Genomic DNA, 7,277 nt, shown 5'->3' with positions numbered 1-7,277 from the left:
GATGCCGTTCCGTTTGCCATCTCTGCGGCTCGGAACATCCCGTTCTGCTGGCGTGAGGAAGTCAAGAAGCAGCTCGATGACCTCCAAGAGAAGGGCATCATAGAACCGGTCTACCATCCGACTGAATGGTGTCATCCACTGGTTCCAGTCCCCAAGAGGTCGGCGGACGGATCAGTCTCTGGATGCAGACTCACAGTGGACTTCACCAAGCTGAACAAGTTTGTGAAGAGGCCGACACATCCTGTTCGAGGGACCCACGACGCCGTTGCATCAATCGAAATCGGCGCTCGCTTCTTCACGAAGATAGACAGCAAAGCCGGCTATCACCAAGTCCCGATAAGACGAGAAGACCAGGACCTGACGACGTTCATGACGCCCTGGGGGCGTTTCCGCTACCGACGCGCCGTAATGGGCCTCATCTCCAGCGGCGACGTCTACAACCAGCGTGGAGATCAAGTCCTGGGTGACATCCCACGAACATGCAAGGTGGTGGACGACGTCCTGGCCTGGGACAACGACTACAACGAGCACATCAAGCACGTCTGGAAGATCCTGCAGCGATGCAACGACAACATCACGTTGAACGGCGAAAAGTTCGTCTTCGGCGCCGATCACGTCGAGTTCTGCGGATATGAGATCAGTGCGGACGGCTACAAACCAGACCAGAAAAAGACGAGGGCGATCGCAGAGTTCCCACAGCCGGAGTGCATCACGGACCTTCGGTCGTTCCTGGGTCTCGTACACCAGTTCGGCGCGTTTTCGCCGGAGATCTCTGCAGCTGCTGAGCCTCTTCGACAGCTTCTTCGCCCGAAGAATGCATGGGTCTGGTCTGAAGAGCACACCACCGCCTTCAGCAACGTGAAGAAGCGCCTGGTGTCACCACCAGTGTTGGGATTCTTTGATCCCACACGACGAACCGTGCTGGAGACCGACGCCGCCAGACTGAAGGGCCTCGGTTTCTGCCTTCGTCAGCAGGATGATCAGGGCCACTGGAAGCTCATTCAGTGCGGCTCCCGCTTCTTGAGTGAGACGGAGTCTCGCTACGCTACGATTGAAGTGGAGCTGCTGGCGCTGACATGGGCAGCGAAGAAGTGTTCCACCTACCTCAAGGGGATGCAGAGCTTCGAGGTGCTGACGGACCACCGTCCTTTGGTCCCCATTCTCAACAAGAAGTCTCTGCAAGACATCGAGAATCCTCGTCTGCAGCGACTCCGAGAACTGCTGACACCGTACAACTTCACCGCCACCTGGCGCAAGGGAGCACAGCACCACGTCCCAGATGCCCTCTCCAGGCATCCTGTGGATCCACCCAGCTCATCTGATGAAGACGTGACGCTGCAAATTGGAAGTCTGGTCACACGGATTGTGGCTGAAGCTGAGGGCGAAGACGGAGGAAGACCCTCACCGTTTGAAGACGTCACACTGACAGCGGTACGGGCAGCATCTGAACGCGATCCTGAGCTTCAAGCCCTGAAGGACGTCATCATGAATGGATTTCCGGACCAGAAGGCTGACACCGACGCTCAGGTCCGCCCGTACTGGTGTGTCAGAGACCAGCTATCTGTTGATGACGGTCTCGTCATCTGTGGTCATCGACTCGTCATCCCAAGATCGCTCCGCAAGAACGTGCTGCAGAGCCTGCATGCGTCACACCAGGGCGAGGTCCGCACGAAGACGAGAGCAAGGCAGACAGTGTACTGGCCTGGTATCAACCAGGACGTCACCAACGTCATCAAGACCTGTGCAGCGTGTCGCACACACCAGACGGCACAGCAGAAAGAGCCTTTCCTCAGGGGCCCGGGAACGATTTTCAAGTTGGGGGGGGCGAGCCTAAAATGCCTGACATGATGCATATGAAGCAGTGGCGTAGTTAGGGGTCTAAGGGGACACGTACCCCCCCCCCCCCCCCCCACCCATCGGGTTGAAAGGGACCCTCGGGTCCGAGAGGACCTGCGGTGCCATTTGACCGCTGAGGGTTAACGATGGCCATATTTCGACTCAGAATGGCCTCATAGGTCTCGTTAGAGCACCTTATGGGCCCTAAATAACCACACTAAAATCTCAACAAGGGCCCCACGCCGGCTTCTGAGGGAATCTTGCAGATTTTAAGGGCCCCTCGGTTGTCTCCAAAGGCCCGTTACTGGCCTCTGAGAGTTCTTACCGGCCTATGAGGGGCCAGTTCTAGGGGCCTGCCCTCATCGGCGCCTATGAGGGCCCACACCGGTGTCTTTGAGCGTTTCACACCCCCAACTCTGAGTGCCTATACCAGTGCCTTTTAAAGCCCTATATGGGCGGCTCTGAGGATCCAACAGTCAACACCTGCGCATCTAAAGGCCACCCACTGGAAACTTTTGAGGGCCCCACACCGGTGACTCTGAGCCCTGAGGGCCCCACCGGCGTCTGACAGTACCATGCCGGTCTCTAAGGACCCCACAAGACTTCTTCTGCCGGCCTAAGGGCCCCGTGCCGGTCACTGAGAACCCCCTGTTGGTTTGTAGAGGGTTCGCGTCAGCAGCTCTAAAGACCCCACACCCGTCTGTAACGGCTCCACACCAGCGTCTATGAGATTCCAGAGCAACGCCTGTAAGGACCCTCACCGGCGCCTCTGAGAGAATCACACTAGCACCTCTGTGCGCCCGAACCGGCACCTGCATGGCGGCCCATACCAATGCCTTTAAAGGCCCCTTACCGGCGGCTCTGAGGGCCCTATACGCCGGTGATTCTGAGGGTGCTACCGATAACCAAATGCATCAGACAAGCCCTTAGTGTCGCTGAGCTTTAATCCCATAGATACCGGCCTTCCGAGGGCGCCACGTCAGTGCACTCATTGCCCCACACCCCTCCCTCACACCCGGAGCGGGTAAACTGTGTTATACCTATATTATAGCAACGATTTTACCACCGTTGTACGTTATAGGGGAAGCCGGGGGAAGCCCGGCATAGTAAGCTCTTTTTCATTTTTATTACATACCATACGTGCTGTATAAAATGTTGATATCCTGCTAGCTAGCTAAGTTCATTGGCCGTGTTTTCCCAAAAAATCGGTTTCGTGGAATAAGTATAAGGTTGAGAAAATCGAGATTTAAAAAAGTGTTGATTTTTCTGGGGTAAGCCCGGCATAGGGGTAACGCCGGCCACCTCCCCAGCGCTTTACAACGAGTTGATGAAACCATTATGCGTTTTCCAAATATTAACGGAAAGTGAAATACTAAGGTACTTATTAGCTCTGGACATCTTAAAGTTTATGTCATTACTGGTATTTTAGCTAGCGTCTACTACATATACAGTACAGGTCGATGAAAATCGTGATGCAAAATTGACAAAAAATGTGTATTTCAAAATTCCTTAAAATTTATTTTTCTTTTTACCTTAATGCATCATATTGCATATCATTCGACTCGGCTGATGAAGAAGAACACAACGACACCATTTTTGAAGCTCTAGCTTCATTGCCTGTCGCGTTATCTGCAAAAACGTAGTTTGACCCTAGTTGACCTTAAGTGACATAACTGGCTTTGTCTATGATAACAAGTTTATTTTCAAAATTTATCTTTGATCTAGGTGTAAACCAAACCTGCTCAGTACCTATTATCTCATGGAAAACAGTGGTTTAGTGGCATTGCTCTCGGTTGGGGGTAAGCTTGGCCACTCGCCCGGGGTTACCCCAATGTGCTAATTTTTTATTTTAGAACAGCGATATTCGAAAAAATGTCATACTTAAGCCAGCCTGCCTCGTCACCCCTCACTACAAACACTTAAACGGTCCTTACATAACATTCGTATAAATATTAGTACTGTATGGTATAACATTAACAGTGCAACATATCTCACTTTTTAGCTAGAAACCCTTAAAATATCATTTTTGCGCTATAACTTTAACAATATGCAATTTTTGTCAGTCTTAACTTTTTTGCTGGCGTTACCTTAGCTGCCACGCTGAAAGGACAAACAGTTGAGCATTTTATTGTGAATAATTTAGCCGGAAACGGGGTGGCCGGGCTTCCCCCGCGCCCGGGCTTCCCCCGGCTTCCCCTATATTTCTCAAAGTTTTCTCAAAATGGTCTAGTATAAAATCTGGCCTGCCAAACTCATGGCCAAGGCCAGGCCCAAACCAAAGCGGGATGACAATAGCAGATGTTGTGAAATCGATACTGTATCAGCAGAAACCATTCAGATGGCTAGGAAAATGCCGTGTGATGATGTTTAGATGGAAAACAAGAAGGAAAGAAGTCCGGAAAAGGGAAGAAAGATCCTTTTACGCTGCCTCAATGTTGAGGGGGCGCCGCTCCCTCGGCTCTCAAGTTGGGGGGGGGGGCAAGCGCCCCCGCTGCCCCCCCTGTTCCCGGGTCTATGCCTTTCCTGCAGGAACAGACACCATCTCGTGTGTTCGAGGCAGCATCCGCCGATTTCTTCCAGTACGCCGGGCGTACCCGGCCCCCGCCGAAGTTAGTTGGTAGCACTGCTGCTCCACGGCGTACATTTCCTACCAGCCCATAGGGTTTACATGTTAAATGGCCTGTTTTCGGCGAGCAATACCTCGGTCAACCTTTGAAGGAATCAATGGTTCTTAGTCTCAAATGATAGATCGATGAATTTTCTTTCGAAAATTCTTCTACCATTTTTCACGAAACCCAGCCGATCTTCTACGGCGTACAGGGTAAAGATTTCTCTGCACGCCAGCACCCGCGATCCGCCTCTCCGATCGTCGGTTCGCGGTCCTCGGTAGCGCAGTCGGTAGCGTATCGGGCTACAGATCCGAGGGTCGTGAGTTCGAATCCTGGGAGCGCAGCGTGATATTGGCTAGAATTAAATGATGTAGATTCTTGAATGTTTGCATAATCAATTATTAATAGCTAATTGAATGTATCTGCCCACTAATCGGCCCTTTAAACCTGATATTTAAGAAATTTAAGAAATGATTGTCACGTGCGCGTCACGACTGCCAACCATAAGCGCTACCATATTCTAGATTGAACTAACTTTTTGCTAGTCCCGACCACATATAGTAGGTTTTCTAGTAGTTATACTAGAAATTCCTACCAAAGTTCGTCCTACCCTTCACTCAATATACCCTGGGGCGTACCTACCTGGTCTACGTGGATCGTCTCTCTGGATGGCCGTGTGTGAGTAACATGTCACACCAAGCCACTGCCAAGAATCTCATCACAGCTCTACGCGAGATGTTCAGCTACACCGGCGTTCCAGTCGTCCTCCGAACTGATGGTGGACCACAGTTCACTGCCGGTCTCACCAGACGCTTCCTGGAGAAGTGGGGTGTAAAGCACCGGATCTCGTCACCCCACTACCCGCAAGCGAACGGTCACGCTGAGGCAGCGGTGAAAGCTGTGAAACGCCTGATCAAGAAGACCACAGCAGACGGACGCCTGGAGAGGTGCACAAATAGCCCAGCCTGTCTCCTACACGGTCTCCGATGGCTCAGGTTTGTCTCACCGATCATCCTTAGGTAAATCGAAACATATGTATACTTTCAAGTAAAGCTGGTTATATTACATTACAGTTATTAATATTAACAGCACTGAAGCGCTATTCCTGAAGTTTTTTTTTTAAGCTATCCGCAGATATATCGACATTTTTGGAAAGAGGCCGACAGACATACGGTATACGCTGCTTTGGGAAAAGTGCGAGGCAGGGCTTGGTACACCTCCACCTGAAATGCATACTGGTGGTGTATAAATAGACTAGAGTGAGGCGGTCTGGTTGTTGACTGTGTCTGGGAACACTGGGGAGTGGGGAGTCGAGAACTACCCTCATAAAACCACCGGGACGCTCAATTAATTCCTCTCATCCAATGAGGGTTCAGTTCCACATGGACCAGAGGGGCGTCCATCTGCCGTCCCATAGCGCCCCTCTCCCGTTTAGTGGGGCAGTCACTACTTGGCGGGCTGAAGGTGAAGTGATCCATCGCTGCAGTGTGCGGTGCACATCAGTGTTTCTGTTTAGGAATCTGAAACTTTTAGGAGTGTGAAACAAGTTTTTTCCTGGATCAACATTACTTCATTTAGGTAATAAAACATTATTTGAGGACGATTTTGCAATATTTGCTATTATAATGGGACGAAGCCTTGAGCAATGAAATACTGCATCACAGTACTAAAAAGGTCAGTAGAAGATCCACACCTTTCCAGCCTTGGATCTCTTTTGGGCTTCTACGCTGTATTAATAAGAAAAATTATCTCCATAAAAAAATTCTTACATTCTCCCACAAAACGTAATGAGGATGCATTCAAGAAATATCGCAATACCTTAATTCAACTCATCAGGACTGCTAAGGCTCAATATTTCAAACGTAAACTTAATGAAAACAAGTCTGACTCCAAGAAGCTCTGGGAAGTGCTTCTCACCATGATCAGGAAAAAGAAGCCCAATGAGGATCTCCCTTCCTATTTTGTTATTGATGGTGCTAATGTCTATCAACCCGATTTAATCTCGGATCGTTTCAACACATTTTTTTGCAATGTGGCCACGAACCTTGAGGCTTCCATTCCCCCATCAGTAATTAATCCTCTTTCCTACCTTGGCGATAACCCACCTACCAATCTATTCCACTTTAACCCTACTAACCATGATACAGTGCATCACCTCATACAGAGCCTAAACAATTGTGGTGCAGGCTCTGACGGTATAAGTACCAAAATCGTCAAATTACTTTGCCCAGATATCGTTCCCTACCTTACCCATCTCTTTAATCTTTGTCTCCTCCAAGGCACATTCCCAAGCAGCTTTAAAAAGGCAATCGTTGTCCCTATTTTTAAAGGTGGGAACAAATTTTTGTGTAACAACTATCGACCCATCGCCTTACTGCCGATCCTTTCTAAGATTCTGGAAAAAATCGTATATTCTCAATTGTCTTCTTATTTAGCAGTGGAAGGAATTCTTCATCAAAATCAATTCGGCTTTCGCAAAAATCATAGTACTTACATGCCTATCTCCGTTCTTTACGAACACATTACAAATGAATTAAGAAGGAGGCAAGTATGTGCGGCAGTCTATTTGGACCTTTCTAAAGCCTTTGATACTGTCAACCCCAAAATTTTACTTCAGAAACTGAACTTCTATGGTATACGGAACAAGTCGCTCGACTTTTTTCATTCGTACCTAACTGGTCGCTCTCAAGTACTAAAGTACAACTCATTTACTTCCACCTCCTCCAAACCTATCACGCTCGGTGTGCCCCAAGGCTCCATTTTGGGCCCCCTCCTCTTTCTTCTCTACATTAATGATATACACCTCAGTTCTAACGTACCTCATTTTCTTTT

This window comes from Amphibalanus amphitrite, unplaced genomic scaffold (genome assembly GCF_019059575.1).
Source record: "Amphibalanus amphitrite isolate SeventyFive unplaced genomic scaffold, NRLGWU_Aamphi_draft 000017F_arrow, whole genome shotgun sequence".
Taxonomy (NCBI): Eukaryota; Metazoa; Arthropoda; class Thecostraca; order Balanomorpha; family Balanidae; genus Amphibalanus; species Amphibalanus amphitrite.
Note: the sequence above shows the minus strand (reverse complement) of the source record.